A 24760-nucleotide genomic window follows, 5' to 3' on the forward strand; every position below is an offset into this window, starting at 1 on the left:
CCAAGGGCATGATTCCTCCTGGAAGAAAAACAAAGGAGTGTGCTTAGGGGATAGGACGCTTGCCAGGAACAGAAGGTACGCTGCACATGGAGAGTGTTTCGAGGTAGGTAACTCAGGAGGGACCTGCATTTGTGGAAAAAAAAAAGAACCCAGAACCAACAGAAGAAGCAGAAATAAACAAGCAGCTGTGTGCCTCTATGTCTACTACATGAAAGGAAAACAGGGCTGAAAGTCACAATCAGCATATGGAGACACACAAAGAGGGGCACCTGGGAAAATCAATGTGCATCAGGCTCGATGGTGCCTGCTTCCTCGAGGAGCTCACTGCATTATCACAGGTGGATAAAGTCACCCCTTCAATGGGCACAAGTAGATCATGCTTCTCTGCTGAGATTGGATTAAAGGCGACACTGATGCTAACAGCAAGAAGAAAGTAAACCGGACGTTGGAAAGAATTTTCAACAGCAAAGCCACAGTACAGGACAGATCACCAGGAGAAATGCATGGGGAAATGTTAGAAAAGTATGGAAAGCCCTAGAAATTTCAAAAGTCCAGCTCTGTGAGGAGACAGAGGAAGGGGCAGAATGACCTGAAAGGCCATTCTAGTGCTATTACTATACATAGGAAAGCTTCCTTGAGGGCATTACATTTTAGGTTTCCAATAAAGGAAAGACCATTTTCAATATTTTTTAAAATTTTGTTGTGTCATTTTATAATAACTTCCAACGTAGATCTTTTAATTTTACTCTTGCAGTAAACCTGTACATTTTCTATAGTCACCTGCCTATTTAAGTCCTTTATTACAGAAGAGGTAGAATTTAGGCCAAATGCCAGAAGTAAGGGTCGGTTACAAATTCTCAAGTGCTTGTTTATTTCTGGATTTGTTTATTGACTCATTTATGTAACCAATGAGATCGTGCAGTCCAGCCTCAGTTTCCCTAAATATTTAGAAAACAGGTTGACCATGGGATCATAGTAGTGGGGCATCTGGTTTTCTTCTGATAGTGCTATTTGTTAAATATTCTGTATTATCAGATGCCCTACTGTGTGCCTGTATATATAGACTTCATCTTATTCTAATGCTAACTTTATGAAACGCATTTCATTTTTACCTTTATAGATGAGAAACTGGCTAGCAATCACGATTAATATGAGAAGAAGTTAAAATTGGAACCCATGACTGATTTCAGAGCCAACATTTGTTAGTCACTACGCTATATTCCTACGTATAAACTTCTAAAAACACTGTTCACAAGTACATCATTCCCCTATGGCTTCCCTGGATATTGAGAGACCTGGATTATAATTGGAATTTTTGACTAAGGTAAACATTTCAACCACAAGACCTGATAGAATCTTTCCTATGAGAATTGGTCTCAGGCTTACAACAAAACTAGCAAGTTCTTCCAAGGTACAGAGCACCCCTGTTTGAGGCAAGACCCAGAACTTTAAAAAATTCTAACAAAGGTCCTAGTTTCTCACACAGAGCTCTTGGTTTTGGATAAGACGCCTTTAGCCTAGGCTGGACTGAAGACATGAGGGGAGGTTCTGCAAAAGACATTGTGCACACATTATCTCTTTCACTGCCCTATGGCCCCGTAAGATGTTCCTAACCTGGAAACTGAGAACTGCACAGGTCAAGTAAGGTGTCCAAACTCACCCAGGTCCTAAGAAACAAAGCACAGATTCAAGCCCAGTTGTATCTGCCTCCAAAATGAGTGCTCTTTTCTGTTACAATACATGCTACTATGTCACCTCCAAATGTAGGTAGGTACTACCTTTACCCACACGCGTGTTCTTGAACTCCCCTTACATCTCACCTAATGTGAAAAGCCTGCATGACCCCCTGGGACGTATAAGGCCCTGGGTAGTCCACAACCACCACCCCTCCATGTACACATCAGCCCCCTTTCTTCCTGTTAACTGCCACAGAAGCCTCCTTCTGTTCCTCCAAGGCCCCCTGTGCTTTCCTTTGTACATGTGGTTCCCCTGTCAAGAAAACTGTTCCCTACCCATCTCTGCCACCTTGCTGACTCCTGCTCACCCTTCAGACCTCCCTGGAGGAAGCCTCTCCAGCATCCCTGGCCAGGCCAGATTTCTATGGTTTACAGCAGAGTTTCTCACCCTCAACACTGTTCACATTTGGGGCCGGGTGATTCTTTGTTGTGGGGTCTGCACCAAGCATCATGGAAAGTTTAGCAGCATTCACTAGATGCTGGTAGCACCTACCCCTCAGTTCTGACAACCAGAAATGCCTCCAGACATTGCCAGAAGTCCCTAGAGGACAAAATCACTCCTAGTTGGGAAACACTGATCTATTGCTCTTTAGAATCACTTTCCTTATCTTCAGAGCACTGGCTCCAGAGCACAGGATGTGCTTCTGTCATTCTTTGACCATCTCCTCCACGTGAAAATGAGTTTCTTAAAGGCAGAGACAGTGCTGGCTTCTGCTCACCCTTAAATGTCCAGTGTTCAGGGGCATGCCTGGCTCAAAGCAGGATTCCAAGAAAAACATTTTTTTTGGAATTTCTCCCTAAAAAAGGTTTGGTGGGAGATCATAAACTTAAGTAGGCAGCTAGTGGAAGATTGCTGAAGCTTTTTTGAATAAAAAATAATGCCAGCAGAGTTCAGGTCAGGGGAAATGAATCCCTGGCAGGATGGACATTAACCAAACACCTAACACATCAGCAGAACTTCCTGCCAAAGGTGTTGAGAGGTTATCAGCAGCCCCCACAGCACAAACAGGTGTCAGAATGACGTCCCACCAAAATGGCAGCAGGGCCCTAATTAAAAGAAGAGGCTGTTCTTTCAAGTATTGCCATGCAGCCATGGCACTGCTGGGATGTGTCAAATCACACCCATCTAAAAACACACACCATGACCTGGCATCTTTGCCCAGCTGCACCATCCCATGTTTCCGTGATGGATATTAGAAAATAATGTAACCTCAACTGACAGGTTTATTAAGACACAGAAGACATTACAGAGGCCCTTTTGACATTCTAATCTCTAACGCAGTCAGGGGGAGATGCTGACTTGCCATCATTATTGAAAGTAATTGGTCAAAAAAAAAATAAAAGAGGTGAGAGAGAAGGAGAGCAATCCTATAAAGCTGTCAAGTTAATTATTTGGCCTACAGGTGTGCTCAGTGCTCTTGATCTGCCTACCACTGGGCTTGCCAGTGCTTTGCCAGTGTTTTCTCCACCCTCACTCCTAGTTTGGGATAGTTCAATCTAAAGCTAAGAGAGTACATTTAAAGCAGAATTTTACCTTAGCCAAGTTATTTCCTTGCCTAATTATACCTACATACCAGTCCAAATCTCCATTCTTCCCTATGGCTCTGTCCTGTTGGCATACCAAACTCCAATTTTCCAGGACAGATAACCCAGTTAGAAACAACCGACTTGTGTGAAATGCCACAGAGAGTCACAATGCAAAAACAAGTTTTATTCGGATTGAATTTAATTTCCTAGGCAGTTTAGATCACAGATCCGAAACCCAGACATTTTCACAAGCCAGGCAAATAACCTGAATGAGTCAAGTGAGTCAGATGGGAGCCAAAAGGAAGTGATGAGGATGATGACAAACAGGAACAGCAGGCTGTGAGCTCAGTGTTAGCAGAGAAAACCCACCGTGCCAGGGAAGCTGCTGATGCTACTCCCTGGCTGTAGGTCCACCACACGCAGAGTAGATGCTCAATTAATATTCAGTGAATGAATGAATGCCTGCCCAAGCATTCACCCTGTTGTTTCCATGTCTGTTATTTCCACCAGGAGAATGTTTTTTAGGCTTAAATCTCCAGTGCCTTCAGCGCAACTGTCATTTGGAAAGTGGTGAACTTTAGGAATTAAAGAATGGAAACAAAGGGTACATGGGAGTCACTAATGCATGTGGGAGATACCATTCATGCCACTTCCAAGAATGGGGAATCCATACAGCTCATTGTCATAAGTGATGTTATTTCCAACTTGTTATGGGTGAGCATTATTTAGAATAGCTTGGAAGACCACAATATTTTGCAATAGACATGGTAGCCTGTCAGGGATACAAAATGAAGACTAAGACTAAGCATGTCAAATGAGATTATAAAGATACCTATCTTTGCTCAAATAAGCAAAGGGAAAAAGTACACCCTCTGCCTCTTCTCCTCTCCTTAAAGAAATTCCTTTTCCCCTTACTCTCTCAAGGAGTAAATATATATGCTCATATATACCAACATAAAAAGGATACTGGTAGAAGCAAACAATACAGAAGAGTATAACAGGAAAAATACAGGTCCCACTACTGAGAGGTGTCCTCGGTGAACAATTTCAGGGCTGTGTGTGTATATTTACGTGTGAAACATAAATAGGATCGTGATACCTTACAGCAACTTCTGTTGTTTTTTTCACCAGACATCTATGGCATTTTTTTATACTTACAAAAATGCCTCCTTTGCTCTTTTTATCTACTGTTCAGTAAAAACTCACTTTATAAACACAAAAGGCCAATTTTTCTCATATTCATCAAGGAAAGGCTCCTGTAATATTGTGCTCTTTTTTCTAACTCCAATATTATGTTTAAGCAAATCATGAGAATCAGTTAAAAAGTGGCTAACATTGGCTTGTTTCTACTGTAAGGACTGTTTTTACATAATTTGGGCTTGAAAAAAAATAGGGTTGTCAAAGCATGAGGTAACTAGAAGAGAAGCATTACCCAGGGGTGTTAGGAACAGGAAATGTATTTTTGAGGAAGGTTTTGGAAGAGGAGTTATGCATCCAAAGGGTTCAGAATTATGGGCCAACTATTCCTATGTACAAATTGAAGACATTATATAAACACTACAAGAACTGAATGTATACTCATCTTTGGCTGCTATTTCAAACTTCCAGGGACAAATATTTGTCCTTATTATAAACATACATCCAATATGTGCTAAGTGCACAGAACATGTCAAGCAGTGTGCTAAGCAGTACCCATGTACTATCTCACTTAATTCTCAGATTCACCCTGAAAGTAAGGTACTATTATTATCTCCAGTGGAAAGATGAAGGAATTCAGGCTTAAGGCTACACAAAGATTAGTGAGGCAGCAAAGATGAATCCCAGCAATCTATCTCCAGAACTTGGACCCTATGACCTGCACATTATACGTTTAAAAATGTCACAGACAGACGGACACATAAAATAGTGTTGCTTTCATGTCCTGGGTTTCTCTTCTAAAAGCAAAGCATATTTTTGTTTTCTCTTTCCCTAACTAGATTTCCATTTTCTTTGGTGAGCTTAGGGGAGTGCCCTGCCACCTTAATACCAAATATTATATCTAGGGTGAGAAGGAGAGAATAGGAAGAGCAAGCAGCAAGGGCCTTCAGAAACTATTTGTACTTGCCTCCCAAGATAGGGCAGGCTGACCTTATCCATGTAGCTGACAGTCCAGGTGCTCTAGTCATACACCTGTGAGACTACTTTCTGCTCCCTAAATATGCCAAACACACACCATGCTTTGCATGGGAACTCTCCCACCCCTCTCCACTACCCAGTTATTCGCATGAAGGAGTCTTCACTTTCATCAGATTTCTGCTCAAAGACTGTCTTTCCCCCCTTTCTAAGAGTTCTGCCTCATTAACCTCTTATCCTATAATCTGTTTTGTGTTATTTTTGGTACTTGTGGAAATAAAGTGCCATACACAGTCAAGTGTTTTGTGAACGTCACCATCACTTTAAGCCTCATAGATATCCCACTTCTGGAACAACAGAAGTATGATGCTTGATAACTATTTGTTGACTGAAATAATACATTGCATACTACTTGAAACACAACTCTTGTTATTCTAGTAGGCATTATCTAATCAAAGTTTGTGCATGTATGTAAATATATCCATATATACACATGCATATGTGTACACACACACACATATTTGCATTTTACAGTTTAGACTCTTAATTACCAATAGAGGAAACTCAGTAAGTAGCATGACAGAAATGCAACTAGTATAAACCAACTGAATTACAAACACAGGACTTAGAGGATAACTGGGCATTGCAATAATTGTGAAGGAAGATGCTTAGTGAATGATTAGAGGGCAACTATGCGCTGATATCTGTGAATGAACTGCACAATCTTCATTAATTTTACAGAAAATTCATTTTTGTCATGTTGCCTATCCTGCCATGAAAGTGGAGAATTGCTCAGAATCTAGCTTTAGATAATAACATTTGTAAAAAATTAAAATTTGTGGCAGGGCGTAGTGGCTCATGCCTGTAATCCCAGCACTTTGGGAGGCTAAGGCAGATCAGTTGAGCTCAAGAATTTGAAACCAGCCTGGGCATCTCAGTGAGACCTCATCTCTACAGAAAAAAAGCAAAATTAGCCAGGTGTAGTGGTATGCGCCTGTAGTCCCAGCTATTTGGAGGGGGAAGATGGGCTGAGCCTGAGAGGTTGAGAACTCAGTGAGCTGTGATCACACCAGTGCACTCCAGCCTGGGTAACAGAGTGAGACCCTGTCTCAATAAGTAAGCAAATAATAAACAAATTTGTTATCAACTTGTCCTGAGTTGATCAAGTTGCTATAGTTAACTATGAATTTATTTCTGATTTTGATGTTCATAGTTGCAGAAACTCCAAAAATTCCTAGTCAGTACACAGACGGAGGCCTGGCAATAAGCACTTGAAAGAATTGCCTGTTGGATGAATGAATGAAACAAGAGACCGACAGACTTCATCCCTCCAGAGAGATATCTTCTACTGCTTCTCTATGATTGTTAGGCTGATGTAATTAATCTAACACATGGAGCAGATTTTACCCTTCATTTTCAAGTACATTGTCTATTAACAGCTTCCATGAGCCCTCTGATTACGCAAGGTTCCTGTTAATGGATCTCTGCCAATACCAACCATCAAGCTAATGATCTGAGCTTGCCAGCTCCAAGGTGAAGGACCACTCTTGGGCATATCTCTCCAAGACTCAAAGAAGAATCCCCTCTCCAAATAATCTTGGAGAAGCAGGTGTCCACTCTGCCTGCCAGAGGCTCTGCCAGCACAGGGTGGGGGCATCGAGGGAGGAGAAAATAAAACCCAGTAATTCATACTGGTTGAGATTATTGACTTCACTTTCAAAGATAAAGTGAAAAAGGAAGAACCGTGTTTTTGAAAGGTAAGACAGGGGACATTATCCTGCATTTCATCAAGTCAGCTTTTTCATGTCAGGCGACGGTATATCTCCTGTAACTTGTCAATGGCACCACACAGTGAAGCTAAAAGGTTGAAGGTTATTTTTGTAACGATTGATACTCTTTCTGCCACAGCAGTCAAGCAACTGAAGATTCTTCCTTTCTCTCCTCTGCTCTGGTGAATCCTGTTTAAAGCTCTTGGGTGAAAGAGCTGCAAACCCCAGCAGATATCAAACCTGAAACACTAACTTGACATATCCGGATGTGTGCTGCTATATTCACTGCTTGGCTTCAGGCCCCTTCCAGAGCACTTGAAATACAGTTGGAGGATTCTTTGAATATGGGGTAAAAGTACGTGGATGACCTAGATTGTCAAAGGATTCTCTTCAACCAAATAAGAAAATAAGTTTGGGTCAGCACATGCTATCAGCTAGAAAGACTGCTCAAAATTGTGTGTGCCAAAATAATGAAAGAACATGCCAATACGTCAATCCACGTTTGTTTCCTGCCCCTGTTCCTGCCACTTCACAGCTCTAAATAGAAACACACGAAGAGAAATTCCAATGACACAAAAGGAATATCTGAAGGATCTCACAGCTTTCAGGGGTACTGTAATACCCTGAAAACAGTGTGGTTATTCCGGGCTCCACAAACTAGGTAGAAACAAACATGCATCATTGCATAGGGCAGGAAGAACAGCAAAAGCATGTTGGCTAATTTATAAATGTCACATACAGTGTTCTTTGTTTCATTGCATAGGGAGGCAACGTAATGAAAACATTAAAAACCATCTTTTGGTGATAACTGTTGTTTTAAACTGACAAATTATATAAGTCAAAGTGAAATAATCTTTGCAACTCCATAGAGAAAGAGAAAACCATTAAGGCCCTTAGAAACATCACAACCCATGTTCCCCTTTCAAAGGTTAGAATAATCCTCAGTATATTTTGGGAAAGTAATATCCTAAGTCAATAAAAGGTCAGTGACAGGGAAGATTCTTCCACATCTTCAGGAGACAAAAAGTCCCCCGGAGAAGAGAAACCAGGTTCCCTGGTGACATTCAGCAGAAATCTCCAGCTGTTAGAAGAACTTGGATCTCCGAGGCCACCCAAACTTCAACTTAAGAATGCAACAAAGTGGGGATGAAACAGTTCCCGGGAGGGAGGAGGTAGAATAAAAATGGAAGCAAAGCTACCCTACAGCACTAATCTGTAAACCTGCTTCAATTGGCAAGAAAAAGAGGAAGTACTACACATGGCTGAAATGACAATGCTACATGGAATGGACCTCTGCTGTTTTCGATGATCCAGCATTCCTCCTGATTTTCCTTTGGGAGAATCATTTTTCACCTACTCTCAGTTCACATGATTGGAGAAGGCGCCTTCTGGGTACAGGCATATAACTAAACTGAATAATCCATTCCCTGACTTCACCTTTCCTGTGAGAGTTGGTCCAAGGACTTTTGTTGAAACCACTGGAAGAGAGTGGCTTTCTTGACAGCAGGTTAATAAGATGGATGGAGGTAATCAGGTTGGCAAGTAGCTGGGCAACTGTCCTTATCACCATACAAAGGAAATCTTCCAGAGAACAAAGGAATCACAGAAGGAAGTGGATGTGAAAGACAGCCAGAGATTCCCAACAATATATGATTCTGTAAATCCAACCATGAATGAAGCTTGGTATCCCCACTATTTGAGCCAGTAACTCCTCCTGTTGGCTGAAGTTACTTTGACATGCATTCTTATCACTTGCAACTGATAATCCATCCCACATGAGTATAAATGTGAAGAAATCATTCTAAGTACATCCACCTTACCAAATGGACCATGTCTTGCTCACCAGTGTGACCCCAGCACTTAGGACAAGAGTTGATGTGAGAAGACTTCAAATTATTGTTCAATAATTTTTTTAATGATTATTTGTTAACTCATGAATTATCTTCCATATTCATATCTTTTAAAAATGAAAGAAAATCAAAGCAGGTTTCTCCTTTCTGTCTAAATCCTAGCAAGATCAAACACTGGGAAAAAAAATAACATTCTCCCATATCTATCTGACCCCAGAAAAATTATTACTTCCCAATAGTATTTAGTTTTTGGCAGATATTTATGAACAGGTAATCTATATAATTTAATAGATAAACCTATTTAATTATCTATTTTTTCTCCCACAAACAGGAAGACCAGTGTTAAAATATTGAGCAACTCTCCTAAGAACAAGGCATGCAATCTCAAATTCCTGGTTTTCAGAAAAGGTTAATTGGACAAGCAAAAACAAGGAGCCAACTTATTGGGGAGAACTAGAGGCCTAGGAAAAAGAAAAGGCCCAACTTTCTATCCCCAACAGACACTTTGGGAACTGATAAAATTAAACATTTTTCAAAGACCCTCCATTTCCTATTACCACAAGAAAGTCAAAATATTTCTATCTTTTAATTTAACTTGATCTTGCTTTTCTTTTTGAAATTTTAATTTAGGGCAATATTTCTGGGGGATGTTATTTTTTTTAAATACCTTCTTTCCTTCAGCTAATGTAAAACAAATAGTTACTCCTGGAAATTACTTTTTACTATTGGTTTCAAAGCTACAATTTGCAGCAAATAAAAGGACTCTTCCCTTCTACAGAAACATTCAGACAACTACATATTGAGAGGAAGGTTTATGTGTACTTGGAGCCTTTGGGTGATGTTCTCTTTGGCCATATGATGTGGTACTCCCATCAGCCTGCCATTTAGTGACTCCTATCAAAGCAAACCTCTCTAAAAACAGACACTTCAAAGAAGATGACTAATTGTGGGTGCCAACTGGATGCTGAATTGCTGAATGGTTTCCATCTCATTTTCCAAAGAAAATGTAAAATTTCAGAGTAAAATTGCCACTTTTCTTTTTTCACGATGTAGTATTTGGTGGCTTTTAAATTCACAGCCTTCTATTCTTGGAATTTTTTAAATTTTAAATTAACTTTCCTTCCTTCATTCCACATTCATCCATTCATTTAGTCATTCATTCATTCATTTTTTTGGAGACAGGATCCTGTCCTGTATACAGCCCAGGCTGGAATGCAGAGGCATCATTACAGTTCACTGTAGCCTAGAACTCCTGGGCTCAAGCAATCCTCTTGCCTCAGCCTCCCAAATAGTTAGGACTATAACCATGTGCCACCCTGCCCAGCTATTTTTTTTTATAAATGGGATCTCACTATGTTGCCCAGATTTGTATCGTACTACTGGCCTCAGTGATCCCTCTTGATCCCTCAGATCATTAAACATTTATTAAATGCCTTTCACATATCAGGTAGTGAACCAATGCTGAGAACATAATCATGAACAAAAATCCAAACAGCCCCAGTTTTTACAGAATATCCAGATTAGTAGGGGAGACAGGTATTATTCAAACAAGCACGTAAGTTTCTTAATACAACAAAAGGTGCATGGCTCTTCAAATACAAGGAACAGAGGAATGAAACTGAGCTCGGGAAGTCAGGAGAGCTAGTTAAGGGAGTGAAAATACGAGTTGAGAGCCAGGTAATAAATAAGCCTAGAAGAAGTATGGGTTTTTTGTTTGTTTGTTTGTTTGTTTGCTTTGAGATGGACTTTCATTCTTGTTGCCCAGGCTGGAGTGCAATGGCACAATCTCGGCTCACTGCAACCTCCATCTCCCAGGTTTGAGTGATTCTCCTGCCTCAGCCCCTCGAGTAGCTGGGATTACAGGCATGCACCACCACGCCTGGCTAATTTTGTATTACTATTTTTTTTTTTTTTAGTAGACATGGAGTTTCTCCATGTTAGTCAGGCTGGTCTCGAACTCCTGACCAGCCTGCCTTGGCCTCCCAAAGTGCTGGGATTAAAGGCGTGAGCCACCGCACCAGGACTGAAGTGTGTTTTGTTAGAATAAGAGAAAGAAAGACGTGGGACAGGGGCAGAAAAAATGTTGGGAAAATGGAAAGAACAGCAGGAACAGAGACCATGTAGTGGAAAAAACTTAGTATATGTGAGGAACTAAAAGGCAGCCAGGGTGGCTGGATGCTGAGACAAGGCTGGTGTGAGATGGGCAGAGGCTTCTCCAAGCAGGACTGTCCAGGCTGTTGCAGGAAAGAGGTCTTCTGTCTACTAGTAATAGAAATGATCCAATTTACTCCATTAAAGAAACAAAACTGGATATATTCAACACATTTTCTCTGTACCTAACATTTCAGTAGAAGTGATATAAAGATTGCTACCACATATTCTGCTTGCTTCACCTACATCTTACTGTATGATATGGGTAACAAATAAAACACATTCCCCCTATCTCCATTCTGTATGTATATACCATTATTTTATTTCATCATGGTATCTGAAAAGCAATTATAAATCATGATTACAGCAGCTGAAATTTGCTGAAGACTTACTATGAGCACGGCATTGGACCAACTACTTTCTGTCCATTTCCACACTAAAATCAGCTACAACCTTAAACAGACTGTCCCATCATGATGGATTATGCAACAGGGACCCACCATTCCCAGACTGGTATCTTAGGGTCCAGATTCCATCCATCAGGCACACCTGGGAAGAAGGCAACCTCACTTGGCCTTCTATTGACCAGTGAATCTCAAGTATCTCTAACGATACCTGTGGTAGTGCAGTTTTCTGAGTCAGCCACCCTGGTATGAATTAGACTGGGTAAAGTCAATGTTCATCCATGGATGCAGCTTTCCATTTTTTAGTGGCTTATAACCAAGGCACACTACTCTTAGGAGTTTATTTCAGAGAAAAAAAGTATGAACAGCCACCATCCTTAAAAGTACAACCTTTTCTCTGCAACAGCTTGTCCTTAAATCCAGGACACAGGATGACAAATGGGTTTCCCTGCCAGGTCCTGAGAGGTCTGTGGGAAGGTGAGGCCTAGGCAGGAGTGGAGATCAACGAAGCATGAAATGGTGGATGTTTCCAGGGCTGCAGAACTTTGGAGAATTCCTCACGCTGTCTGCTCAACTGGTCTCAATTCTCAGTGGACTCTGTGGGGTCAGGAGGAGCCCTTTCTCTGGGTTTTCCCTCTTTCTCCCTCAGCAGATAAAATCGAGAAAAGGACATTAAATTCAGTGCAGTCACTGTGAGTGCTAAAATATTTTCAGGATCAATGGTGGTGCTAAACTATCTCCATGTTTCTAATATATATATATGTTTTTTTTTTTTTTTTTTTTTTTTTTGAGATCGAGTCTCACTCTGTCACTAGGCTGGAATGCAGTGGCGCGATCTTGGTTCACTGCAACCTCCGCCTCCCGGGTTCAAGTGATACTCCTGCTTCAGCCTCCCGAGTAGCTGGGATTGCAGGCATCTGCCACCACGCCCAGCTAATTTCTGTATTTTTAGTAGAGACAGTTTCACCATGTTGGCCAGGATGGTCTCCATCTCTTGACCTCCTGATCCACTCGCCTCGGCCTCCCAAAGTGCTGGGATTACAGTCGTGAGCCACCGCGCCTGGCCTGTTTCTAATATTTTTAAGACTGAAGTGCTTTTTTTAAAAAAAAATCTTATGGCTATACCACAAAAATGCAGTGTCCTTGGGTAAGGGACCCACCCAAGCCCCTTGGCCTTTTACTTTCCAGGTATCATTTTTCCCTTTGATAGTACTCTTGTGTCTGCAAAAAAATGCTCTGTCTTGATATGCTCCTGGACTGTAAGATTTGGATTGTTTTGTTTTATATTTTATGTTTATATGCATCTTATATTTCCCTGAAAACTAATTAACATTGTTGGCCTTTCTAACTGGAAAAAAAAGTCTATTATTTTTATCCTAGTGTTACAAAACAGAAGTTCAGAGAGAAAATATAATTTGGCCAAAATCACATGGCTAATGAGAAGTCACGTTGGAACCTGATTATAAATCTATTTGCTTTCAAGGTCCATGCTTTTTTTTTTTTTCAAGCTCAGATAAATTTCACATAATATAAAATTAACCATTTAAAATAAACCACTCAGTGGCATTTATTAATACCAATTCATAATATTGCACAATTATGTTTATCTAGTTCCAAAGCATTTTCATTATCCCAAAATAAAACGCCATGCCCACTCAGCAGTTATTTCTTATTTTCTTTTTCCCCAGCCCCTAGAAATGACCAACGTGCTTTCTGTCTCTATGGATTTACTTATTCTGGATATCTCATATAAATGCAATCATACATTTAAGTCACTACAGCAGTTAACACAGTGCCTGGCACGTAGTGAATTTTAAAAAATATAGGTTGACTGTGTGAACGAAAGGATAGGGGTGGATAATGATTAAACCACCATAAAATCCTGAGCTATTGTTCTAATATCCACTGCATGCTCTCCACAAATGCTCCTTCGAATTTTATCTTCTGTGACAATGACACTATGTCAACCTATCCACAGAGCCCAGCAGTGTTAATGCCGCATGTTAATAAAACACCCCTCTTTCCCCACAGAGCTGGATTTTTATAAAATGAAGCTTTAGTCTAGATAACCAGGGCACAGTACACTGAATGTCTACTCCTAATATGTTTGCACAAAGCTAAACTACACATATTGCTACCTAAAATATAAAACTAATGTGAGTGCCTACAGAGGAAAATGTGGAATGCTGAATAGGGTGAGCCCCCTGCTATTAGCCTGGAAATGATGACTCTGTTGTGAATCTGTCCTACAGGGTATCTCAGGGTCTGAGATAATAGCATAATTATATAATGCTAACTCTTCCTAGTTATAATATCTTAGAAGACGAAAGACATAGGGTAGGAGGGAAGAAAAGTTAAGCCAAACAAAAAGAAAAGACTAAATTATTTTTACTCAACATAATGACTCTTTGGGAAGTCTAAATGGCAATACGAGCAAAGTTACAATGCATACTTCAGAAAGGAGAGGTAAGATAGAAGATAAAAACTGTGCACATTTATACACATATTCTACAATGGACAATAAAATGAGAAATGCACAGTTTTTCAGAAGGGCAACAAGAACACCTCTACCTCCTCTAAAAATTAGGATATCACCAACAAATCGTTCACCAAGTTAGAAGTTGAAGCATTTTAAAACTCAATGCTATTAACAACAGCATACTTGATATAAGCAGAAAACAGTGGGTTTCATTACTGTTAACTACCCTAGTACAACCCAGAGAAACCATGACTCAGTCTGAAGGAACACACTCCAATAGAACTTCCTGTGATAACAGAACTGTTCTAGATCTATTCTGTCCAATATGGTGGCCACTAACCACATATATTTACTGAGCATTTGAAACGGGGCTAATGTAGCTGAAAGACGAGTTTTAAATATCATTGAGTTAATTAAACTCAAAGTTAAATTTAAATAGCCACATGTGACCAGGTGTGGTGGCTCACGCCTGTAATGTCAGCACTTTGGGAGGCCAAGGAAGGTGGATCACCTGAGTCAGGAGTTAGAGACCAGCCTGGCCAACATGGCGAAACCCCGTCTCTACTAAAAATACAAAAATTAGCAGGGCATGTTGGTATGTGCCTGTAATCCCAGCTACTCAGGAGGCTGAGGCAGGAGAATTGCTTGAACCCAGGAGGCAAAGGTTGTAGAGAGCTGAGCTCGTACCACTGCACTCCAGCCTGGGTGACAGAGTGAGACTCCATCTCAAAACAACAACAACAACAACAAAAGCCACATACTAGTAGCTACTATATTAGAGCAACTCTATCAGATATTAATTAGTAAAGAATATAGAAATACTCTCTAGCATAGTTTACCTGCATTTCACAAGGGCAATCAAAATAGCTTTAAGCATGTGTAGTACAGGCATACTTCTCCAACTTTAAGGCTGTGTGATATATAAACAAACACCTGGCAACTGCCATATGGAAACGGACAAACAACTAGGTAGATGGGGTAGAGATGGAACAAAGTGGAAAAACACAAGTCAGGTAAGTAAAAAAGCTCATCGAGGGCTGAAATGTCCCAAAGACTTGGAGAGTCAGGCTTTCCTAGGAGCTTTCCATCTTACAAAGCTGAGTATTGGCAAATGCTACCAGAGAGATTTAGCACGAGGAGGAAGCTGGTTTAATGAAAAGAGCTGCGTCAATCATGAGCCGCTGGAAGTCCTGCTCTAGCCTTTGGCTATCAAGCCATAAAATCCGTTGCTTGGAAATAGGAGTCCCTTTTGGCTACTTAATGTTTTCTCCAATTCCTCTAACTCAGGGAAAAAGATCACGGAAAGAAACCAAGGAGGGCAAAGCAAGGAGAAAGGCCAGAAATCCAAAGAGGAAGACCAGAAACAGGAAGAAAAAATACAACATAAAATTGTGGGAGCAAAAAAATGCTCATAGGGAGACTGGATGCTCCCAGGGTGAAAATGATGAAAAATCTGTGCAAAAGAGCATGCCCAGGCAGTTAGCAAAGACCTTTGTGAATTTATGTACAAAACCACAAATTACACACATGCTTCCCAGGAACGACAAATGCTGCCCATAAAAATAAATACCTGCCATTAAAATAAATAATGAGGGGAAGGAGAGGGAGGGTCAGGGAAATAATACAATAAGCCAAGGTTTAAAAAAAAAAAAAAAAGCTAGAAGAAGTTGAACTTGACCTAGAATTTGATAGTCAGTTACTTAATCCAGAAAAAATGAAACTGCCAGGCAAAAGTACTAGCACACCCGGCTATGAAAAAACAAAAGGCATTCACAAAGGTATTGGTAACTCGTCTTATGATCAATTTCTCCCTAACACTAAAGTTTCCAATTAAAAATAAAAAACAAGTGAGGTAAAAGGAATGATTCTAACTGTAGTCCCTTCGCATAGAAGTAGGTCAAAACAGAAGAGGCTTACTGGGATTGGGAAACAGACAAATTCCATTCTGTAATACACCACGGAGAAAGGTGTTTATTGAAAGTGCCAGCTTTAGCACCATTGTTTTGCACTCTGAGATTAGTGATTTTTGAATCACCTCCTATGGTATTACTTTTACTGTGCATTTAGCAATGTCAGCTGAGATATAATTATGCCCAACCTAGTGATATAGTCATCTACCTTTCAGGTTCAGCTAAAGAGTTCTCACTCCATCAAGACTTCTTTTTCTCTGAAAAGGATTCCCACTAAAATACTGTCATTTCCTTTGCTTTGTCACAATCACATTTTGGTATAGGCTGGACTGGGTCAGCGCTGTGAATCTGAGAGGAGATAATGTACTTCAAGTCCCAAAGCATTTTGAGTTTCTGGTATGCCACATAGGATTACAATCACAAAAGAAAGTTAATAGCGTGACTCAATGCTGAGAGTCCTAGCTACGGGAAAGTGAGACAAGATTGGTTTCATACCTGGCAGCACCAGAATTTAACGTTAGTATGAAGCGTCCTGATTAGCTATTATATAAAACACTGAAAGAAGAAATTTCTGTTCAGGAGGTATTCAGAAGAACTGAGGAAGATACCTGGCTATTTAGTGCCAGAGAGCCAACTTCCAATCCCCATGGGCTTCTTCAGTGCACACCACCTATGGCCAAGCCCCATCTTTTTATTTCACAACTGTTAACTTCCCAAATGGGTTAGCAAGGGAAAACTATCATTATTATAAAGAAGCACAGATAAGGCAGACACAGTGGCTCACACCTGTAATCCCAGCACTTTGGGAGGCTGAGGCGGGCGGATCACTTGAGGTCAGGAGTTTGAGACCAGCCTGGCCAACATGGTGAACCCTGTCTGTAATAAAAATACAGAAATTAGCTGGGTGTTGTGGCGCACATCTGTAGTCTCAGCTACTCAGGAGACTGAGGCAGCAGAATCACTTGAACCCAGGAGGCAGAGGTTGCGGTGAGCCAACATCACACCACTGCACTCCAGCCTGGACAACACAGCAAGACTCTGTTGGCGTGGGGGTGGGGAGAAAGAAAAAGCATAGATAAGTCAAGTCAGATTCACTTCAACTCTAAGATTTAAATAATACTAACACTTTACTCACTATTTAAACTACGTTGTTTTTGGTCCATCAGCTCTTCCTCAGCAATCTGATCCTATGCGATATATATTGAAGCACGACTTTCACAGATCAAATAAGGTAGGGAAATTCTGAAAACTAAACTGTATTCCTAGATATATACCATGGTATGAGCATATTAAAGGCCCTGAGAAGTTCTGCAGTAAAGAAATCTGATATTGCCCTCTGTATTCTCCTAAAGCATTTTACCATGGGGACGATTTTCCCTTTGTTCTTTATATAAAATACATATTATCATCTCATATTCAGAGCCCTATAAAATATACTTCAAGAAATACTGAGGGGCCCCTTAATTACACTATAAGACTCTTAACGTACAGTAGGTTTGTAAAAAGATAGTAAAAGGGATTAAAGATTCCTCAGAATTAGCTTTTCATGGGCAGCAAAAGAAGTGAGAAAAGAATGGTATTTATTGCTACCTACCACGTGGCCGCATTCCATTAGGAGCATTTCAATCTCAGTAAATCACCGCAACAATTCTCTAGTAGGTATCATTATTCTCTTTTATGCAGAAGAGAAAACCAAAGTTCATAGATGTCACACAGCCCACTCACGGTCCCAGAGTTAAGAGATGGCAGGGCAGGGATTTGAAAGGCCTGTGCCCTTTCCCCTATATCACAGTGGTGTAATCTTTTCACACTATGCATACTTCTGTAAAGCAAAACCATTTTGAAATATCTGTCCTGTGTGACATCACAACATTGTTAATGGTTTCCTTCTGTTTCCAGTTGTCTGCTTACTATAATGAAATTAAACCATTAAAATAGAAATGGAACTTGTTCCGTGACCTTCCCTTTGTGAGAATACGCCAAAGTAAATCAACATGGGATTTTTGGAGGACATGCCATTTTTTTTAAGAACAGGGTCTTTCTGCCAAGACAGGAAAACTTATAAGAAATTAAACTACCTAGCTACAGGACCTTAAATATTAGGTTATAATACATGTTTCTGTAGGTTGTAAGTGTGTAAAAAAAAAAAAAATAGGTTCCTTTAGGTTTAAGAAATCCAAGGTCATGAAAACAGGCATCTGGCCCAAGCTAGAACCCTGGTCTAGAACACTAAGGAAAAGCTAGGCCATCTTTCATTTCTTCCTGACATCTTGGTCTCTCTAAACGGGTTCTCTTTGTTTTACATGCTACATGAAAGGAAACAGCTACCATTAATTTTCCAGTATTGCTCTCTCCTCATATGTGAGGTCAAATAGATTCAAGATGGAATCTGAATGACAATTCTAAATTCTCTGAGGAATTAGAGCCCAACCTTGGAGGCAGTCCTCCATGGGGACTATATGTAATATATTTATGTAATGTAAATATGGCCAATGGAAATTACACAGCTGTAACCACACAAACTGGGACAAGCAGCCTCTGGATAGCATGGAGAGCAGTGGTGTTCAGGCCACCAAAACAGCTTATTCAAAGACTTGACAAAAAGCACACAAGCTCGTCAATGGAAAATTTATGAGATAATGCTGAAGTGATTTTTAACTAGGAAGATCACGGGCAGCAAAGTGAGTCAAGTTTTAAATGAAAAGTAGAAAAAATATACCGTGCTGTTGCAACAAAAATAACCCAACTTGTGCTTATGCTGAAGTTATAAAAAGGAGAAAGAGAAAAACTTCACACCTGCAACAGCATCATTAAAACATAACAGGATGGTATCGGCTTTGTCAGAATTAAGGGCCACCTGCTGTTCCACACTTCACCCTCATCCCAATCCCAGTCCCTGAAAGAAATGAAAAGAAAGCTGAAGGAATTTTCATGGAGACAAAATCGAGCAGAGACTGGATCTGCCAAAGACTATTTTTCTAGTCTTCAAGAAATATCCTGAAGTACTGTTTCTAACAGCTTCATTTTAAAAAATATTTTAACTCTTTGTCTTAGGCATTCAGAATATAAAATGTATATTTTATATTTTAATTCTCTGTTAGAAAAACAGGGCATATATTGTAAAAATGTATGGAGGTCTTCCTTTATAATTTGACATTGATGCTTTTTCACAGATAAGCGTTTATATTTCAGAATCTAAATAAAATACCATATTTAAATTTTGGAATTTTAATCTGTATCTGGAAGAACCAAACAGAATTTTCACCATCTCTAAATTACTGGATTGCAAGATTAAAGAATCAAGTACTTTGATCTTATTTAACTTGTATGGTACTCACAAAATTTAAAACACTGCACATATTTTAAACAAACTAAGCATTTACTTATATTTGATAATCTCGATATTTTTAAATTTTCTATTTTAAAATGAAGGTGAGTAGGAAAAATTACAGTCTCTTTAAAGTACCATGAGTTAAACTGCCACATTGATGGTACCATTTACCAACCAGCTATGAGAAGTAACAAAATAAAGTTGCACCAGGAATATTACTATTACTCTCTACAATCATTACACAGATTACAAATTTTTTTTCATTTTTTTTTTTTTTTTTGTGACTGAGTCTCACTCTGTCACCAGGCTGGAGTGCAGTGGTACAATCTTGGCTCACTACAACCTCTGCCTCCTGGGTGCAAGCGATTCTCCCACCTCAGCCTCCCAAGTAGTTGGATTACAGGTGCCCGCCACCACGTCTGGCTAGTTTTTATGTTTTTAGTAGATACGGTGTTCCACCATGTTGGCCAGGCTGGTCTCAAACTCCTGACCTCAAGTGATCTGCCCACCTCGGCCTCCCAAAGTGCTGGGATTACAGGTGTGAGCCACAGTGCCTGACCCCAGATTACAGATTATTATCCTCATTTTACAGATGGGAACACCTAGGTTCAAAAAGGTAAAGGAATTTCCCAAGGATATATAGCTATAGGCTAGGATTCATGGCCTGGTCTAATGTCAGAAGCACCCCCTATTACCACTGGCATCAATAGAAGACCAGAGTAGAGTTTAGGTTGTTAGTAAAGACATGTTTAATAAGCACAAAGCCTCTTGGTAATAATTAAAATTCAAAATCTTCATACAGATTTGTGATCTGGTCTCACAAACACAAAGTGAAAAGCTCAATGCATTTCTTTTGCATTTATTGACTTTAATTTTCATTTCCATAGCTCTTTATAGTCTTCAAGATATTGTCACATTATCTCATTCTGACAGTTATATCCTTCATATTTTAGCATTTATTAAGTTGTTACATGTCTGACTCCAAAAGAAATGGAGGTACACCCTCCTATATATATCTCTACCTGTGATACATCATAGCAATCACCTTATGCATGATGCTCTGAAAAACAAATCCGAAATATGCAACAGCATAGATAAATGGGATCACAAAATCCCTGGTGGGGACTTTTAATTATATGCTAAGTAAGAGGCAGGTTATGCAGAACTTTCTGAAAAAGGGGCAGAGGGTTTTCAGAACGATATGAGATAACTTCTAGGCTGTTGCCATGGCACTTGTAAACTGTCCTGGCGCCAATGGGAGTGTCTTTATGCTAATGAGCAATGAAGGCAACTAGAGGTTGCTTTCCTCCCCACCTGGTAGTTTTGGCTGGCTTCTTCACTGCATCTGAAAACGGGATTGACTAAATCCTGCTTCTATTAGTGGGACCATGACCTGAAAACAAATCCTACAGGCCTCCTACCTCAACAAGGCAGCATCAACTGTTCTCACAATAAACCAAATGTCAATGATTCCATGATTTGGTGAGAGCACTGCCTATTAGCATCTTTAAGTAGCACAAAACATGGCAGCAGATGCTCTCCTTCATATTAGGTTGCATCTAGTCACTAGGCAAAATCTTGGTTAGTTTCCTTTCATTTTAAATTTTGCTCAGAGGCCCAGTGGGCACAGTGGCTGACACCTGTAATCCTAGCACTTTGGGAGGCTGAGGCAGGCAGACAGCTTGATCCCCAGAGTTTGAGACCAGGCTGGGCAACATGGCAAGTTCCTGTCTCTACAAAAAAATATAACAACAAAAAAGTCAGGCACAGTAGCACAAACCTGTAGTCCCAGCTACTTGGGAGGCTGAGGTAGGAGGATCACTTGAGCCTGGGAGCTTGACACTGCAGTGAGCTATGATGGCACCCCTGCACTGCAGCCTGGGTGACAGAGTGAGACCCTGTCTTGATCAATCAATCAATCAATAAATACTTGCTCAAATGAGTTGTTAGTTCCTCCTTTTATTCTCTATAAATGCTGCCAGTGGGGGGCAGTGTGTAAAAAGCAGAAAAACAAAGTCAAAAAATAATGGAGGGTTAAAAAAAAAAAAAAAGAAAAAAAAGAAAAAATAATGGAGGGTTCCACTCCTTTAAAAGATATTCTGTCCATGACAACTCCCCCTCTGCCCATTTCCTGAAAGAATAAAAAGGATATGTAGTTCTTTCTCTCTGACATCCTCTGAATAAAGTATCACCTTCAATCCAAACGGGTAAAATATCTTGAAAAAGTGGTCAGAGGAGCTGCCCAGGCACGGTGGCTCACACCTGCAATCCCAGCACTTTGGGAGGCCGAGGTGTGCAGATCACTTGAGGTCAGGAGTTTGAGAACATCCTAGCCAACATGGTGAAAATCCATCTCTACTAAAAATACAAAAATTAGCTAGGTGTGGTGGTGCATGCCTGTAATCCCAGCTACTCGGGAGGCTCAGGCAGGAGAATCACTTGAACCCAGGAGGCAGAGGTTGCAGTGAGCTGAAATCACACCAGTGCTCTCAAATCTGGGCAACAGAGTGAGACTGTCTCAAACAAATAAACAAATAAACAAACAAACAAACAAATAAATAAATAAAAGTGGTATGATGGAGGATTGTTTTGAAAGTGTTTTGTTCAATTTGAAGTCAACACCGTGACTAACAAGTTTGACTGACAGTGTCCCTCAATCAGACACACTTAGAAGCTCCACAGACTTGACCAGAGGTTCCACAGACATTCTGGGTACTTCAAAAAATCACACTACAGGCTCAAGCATGCCATGTCGCACTCGTTTCAAAACTTGACAATGCCAAGTCAATCAAGGGAACTGATTAAGTGATGCCGACACCCTCTTCCCTCCCCAGAATCCCTTTAAAACCAAGACCAACTGTGTCCAATCTCTATTAGGGCCAGTAACTTTTACTAAGAAAAAATATTTCCTACTGTGGCCCAGATCCTGATGACAGTCAACAGCATTACGTTTTTACTTTTTAATTTTAGACTAGTTTTAAATCTACAGAAAAATTATAAAGAGTTCAGAGTTCCCATATATGTCACACCTAGTTTCCACTATTATTAGCAACTTCCATATATGGTAGAGTTGTTACAATCATTGAACTAGCATTCATAAATTATTATTTATATTTATTTATTTTTCATTTTTTTTAGAGTCAGGGTCTTTGTCACCCAAGCTGGAGTACAGTGACGTGATCAGAGCTCACTGCAGCCTCAAACTCCTCGGCTGAAGTGATTCTCCTGCCTCAGCCTCCTGAGTAACTGGGATTACCGGACATTATCACACCTAATTTGTTTTTTATTTTTTGGTAGAGACCAACTCTTACTATGCTTCCCAGACTGGTCTCAGACTCTTGGTGTGAGCTACCATGCCTGGCCTCTGAGACATTACTATTAACAAAAGCCTCTATTTTATTCGGATTTCCTTAGTTTTCAATCTAATATGCTTTTTCTACTCCAGGACCCCATCCAAGATACCATATTAACATAACTTATGTCTCTTAAGACTTTTCTTAGTTGTGACCGTTTATGAGACCTTTACTGTTTCTTATGACCTTAATAGTACTGAGGCAAGTATGTTGCTGAAGTCCCTCAGTTAAGGTTTGTCTGATGTCTTTCTCATGATTGCACTATGTCTATGGTTTTTTGGGAGGAACACCACAAAGATAAAGTGCCATACTCATCACATCATAGCAACGTCCATATTATCAACATGACTTATCACCGATGATGTTAACCTTGATCACTGGTTGAAGTATTGTTTATTCAATTTTTGCATTCTGAAGTTACTCTTTTTTCCTCCTTTTTAAGCTGTACACTTTGGACAAGAAACCACGTGTGGCCGACATTTAAGATGTGAGAGCTAGGCTCCAGCTCCTTGCAGTATTTATGAGAACTATCTGGAATTCTGCTAAACAGATTTTTCAATTCTACCTCATTTATTTGTTTATTCAATCATTTATTTCCACCCCTATTTATTCAAACCTTTTTTATATTTTGGGTTATAATTCAATAGTCTTTATTCTGCTGTTCGAAGCGACCCATCTTTGGCGCTTGGGAACTCCTTGAGTTGGCTCCTATGTCCCTTTAACACACTCCCATTATTGTGATTTATTTTGTTGTGTTTTCTGAGCACTGTCTTACTTCTTGGCACTATAACATGCTCCAGGCTCATCATGTATATTTCTTGCTGAAGTCCCAGAATTTGCCATTTCTCCAAAGAACCTTGGTTTCTTTTATTGGGAAATGGAATTAGAAACAAAGATCTGGGTGTTAGGTGTATTTGTTGCTCCCAGGGTTTATTCTTGGAGCAGAAACGTACCCTGGTTTTAGTAAATGCAGAATGTCAGGTATCCACCATTTACAGCATCGAATTGAATAGTTTCATGGTGTGGGGAAAAAAAAATCGCATGTTTCACCTATTAAACCCCACCCCAGAACCTTCAGTAACAATGATTTGTTTACCATCTCCATGGTTTTGTCTTTACCAGAAAGTTAATAAAGTTGCATCATGCAGTAGATAGCCTTTTCAGACTAGCTTCTTTCCTTAGCAATATACATTTACTATTCATCCATCTTTCTATGTATAGTTCATTCCTTTTTATTGCTGAGTAATGTTCCATTCTACAGATGTAACAGAGCTTGTTTATTCATTCACTTATTGAAGGACATTTTGGTTGTTTCCAGTTTGGGGAATTATGAATAAAGCTGAGACAAACATTCCAGTGCAGGGTTTTCTAATTTCATAAGTTTTCATATCAGTTGGGTAAATACCTAGGTATATGATTGCTGGATTGTATGGTAAAACTATGTTTAACTTTGTAGGAAACTGCAAAACTGTCTTTCAAAGCGCCTGTGCTATTTTACATTCTCATAAGCAATGTATGAGAGTCCTTGTTGCTCTACATCCTCCCTATTAATGGTATTGTCAGTTTTTGGTATTTGGTATTTGCTCTACATCCTCCCTATTAATGGTATTGTCACACACCAGTGGCTGTGTGATAGTATCATCTTGTACTAATTTGCAACTCTCTACCAACATGTGACGTTGAACATCTTTTCATATGTACATTTTCCATCTGCATTTCTTTAGTGAGCTATGTATTCAGATCTTTTGATCATTTTTAAAATTAGCTTGTTTTGTTTTCTTACTGTTGAGTTGTAAGGGTTCTTTCTATATTATGGATACAAGTCCTTTATCAGATTTGTATTTTGTGTTCTCCCAGACTCTGGCTTGGCTTTTTTCTTCATAGTGTCTTTTGCATAGCTTAAGTTTTCATTTTAATTAAGTGTAACTTATGATTTTTTTCATGAATTATGTTTTTGGTGTTGTATATACCTACTAACGCATTACCAAATACAAGATTCTAGATTTTATACTTTTGCATTTCACATTTAGGTCTATTATTCATTTGAGTTTTTTTGTGACATATGCAAGGTCTTTGCTTAAGTTCATATTTTTACAATGGATGTTCAACTGTTCTACCACCATTTGTTGAAAAGTTAT

At 39.7% G+C, this 24760-nt stretch overlaps 1 protein-coding gene and 1 long non-coding RNA gene across 12 annotated transcripts in view; one reads left to right on the forward strand and one right to left on the reverse strand.

Moving 5' to 3' along the window:
• The window catches only part of FHIT (fragile histidine triad diadenosine triphosphatase), a 1510123-nt gene that overhangs the window by 411924 nt on the left and 1073439 nt on the right, over window positions 1-24760 (reverse strand). The window lies entirely within an intron of this gene.
• LOC109026393 (uncharacterized) overlaps window positions 1-24760 on the forward strand; it is a 61041-nt gene that overhangs the window by 1035 nt on the left and 35246 nt on the right. For all 3 annotated transcript variants that reach the window (XR_008678560.2, XR_002005419.4, XR_008678561.2), the window contains exon 2: window positions 17105-17169. This is a non-coding gene — a long non-coding RNA (uncharacterized lncRNA). The remainder of the gene's footprint in view (window positions 1-17104; window positions 17170-24760) is intronic.

This window comes from Gorilla gorilla, chromosome 2 (genome assembly GCF_029281585.2).
Source record: "Gorilla gorilla gorilla isolate KB3781 chromosome 2, NHGRI_mGorGor1-v2.1_pri, whole genome shotgun sequence".
Lineage (NCBI taxonomy): Eukaryota > Metazoa > Chordata > Mammalia > Primates > Hominidae > Gorilla > Gorilla gorilla.